The sequence below is a fragment of the Crocuta crocuta genome, unplaced genomic scaffold (assembly GCF_008692635.1).
Source record: "Crocuta crocuta isolate KB4526 unplaced genomic scaffold, BGI_CrCroc_1.0 scaffold193, whole genome shotgun sequence".
NCBI classification, from domain to species: domain Eukaryota; kingdom Metazoa; phylum Chordata; class Mammalia; order Carnivora; family Hyaenidae; genus Crocuta; species Crocuta crocuta.
In genome coordinates, this window is record NW_027529624.1 from 7,553,146 (window position 1) to 7,554,928 (window position 1,783).

Sequence of the window (1,783 nt, forward strand, 5' to 3'; positions counted from 1 at the left end):
GGGGGGGGTTGGGATGGGGGTGGAGGAGACACAGGATCCCTGTACAGGATCCCAGCCAGAGCTGCCCACAGGGATCAGACAGTCCAGTGGCTGGTGCCAAGCGGCACATCGCTCCCCTAAAGGTTACGCCGCCTGTGACAGCTCAGCCCTTGCTGAGATCAAGCCCTCCTCCACCACTGACCGGATGCGTGCATATTGGGCTGGTTGTTTTGTCTCACCTCCTGGATTTCCGATTTCTCCGATTTCTCCTCTGGCGATGATAACACCTAACTCCTTAAAATGCCAGAGAGGATTAAGGGCAATCAGGGCCGGCACATCCAGCAACAGGGCGCTCTCTGGGCAGCGGGTGACCCCATAAATTGGTCCGTTTCCTCGCCTTTAAAATGAGGCTGATCATCTGGGCACCACTGCCCACCTGCTGCGTGAAGGGCTTTTCTGGGAAGGGAAGTTATAAAGACACTGAAATGTGAGAAAAGTAGAGGTAATGGGGGGGAAGGGGATGGTTGGTGGATTTAGCGGTGGGAGAAAAGATCCGGGGAAATGCATACCGTGCAAACAGGTCTGCGGCACTCCGCGCTGTGCCTGGCACAGGAAGCATCTCATAAACATAGTAACGGTAATGAGCATTGAGCAGGAACAAGCTGGCAAGAGGCGTGTGATGGGTGAAGACCTGGGAACCAGACAAGGTGCCGAACACCAGCCCTGTGACGTCACTCCCACCCAGCAGAGGAACCCACCGGAAATGTGGCACCTAGTTCTGTTGATGGAGGGTTGCCCCCACTAAAGGGGGCTGGGAAGGCCCCAGTGTCCATGACAGGAGCTCTTAGGGGCCTGGAAATCAAATCTCAGGGCAGGAAGCACCTCCAGAGAACACCCGACCCGGGACTCTCAAAACCGGCCCTGGTTTCTTTTGAAGAAAGTTTACTGGGCTTGAGACTATTTCAAAATCACTGACCTAATGCTAGGCTTTCAGTGCAGCAAATGGGGAAACTGAGGCTGGGAGCGAGGAATGCCCCACACTGGGGTCAGCCAGGGGTGCGACTGAGATCCAGACTTGGGTCAAGCTGTCACAGCGCACCACACCTGCTATTGAGCAAGGCGCCGCCTGGGGGCTGGGGTCCCACGGAGATGCCCTTGGGTGCTATTTGGTGTTTTGGACTCCTGGCCGGGTGACCGGGTATTGAGCTGGGCAGTCAGCGTTCTGCTTGACTCAGCTGTCGGAGATGCTCCCTCCTTAGAAACTGGTAACAAGGCCCCGCCTTGCCCGCAGGAAGTAGGGTCTCCGGCCCCAGGCAGGCGGGGTCCTCACTGCTTTTGTGTCACTGGAGCCCAGGGAAGAAGCAGGTTTCTCTAGGGGACTCCAGACGACTCATCTGTCTCTCACCCAATATCTATCAATCTCTTCTCCCACGCCTGGCACTGGGCCACATGCTTTTAAGTGTGAACACATTAACTTGTTTCTCAATCCATGAAGTGGGCACTATTAGTAAACCCAGTATACAAAGGAGGAGAGTGAGGCAGGGAGAGGTAGAGTCAGCCTGTGAGGCGTGGAGGCCAGGATTTGAAGCCGGCAGACTATCCTGAGAGCCCCTGCTTGAAAAACAAAAACAAACAAAAACAAAAAAACACACCCCAAAACAACAACAACAAAGGAAAAAACTGGTACTAAAAGATACATTGCAGGAACGGCAGAATTTCTGTACGTTCTTCACCCAGATCCCCCAATTGTTCATATTTTATCACATTATCTTTATAATTACCTCGCTATCTCGTTTTGAAACAT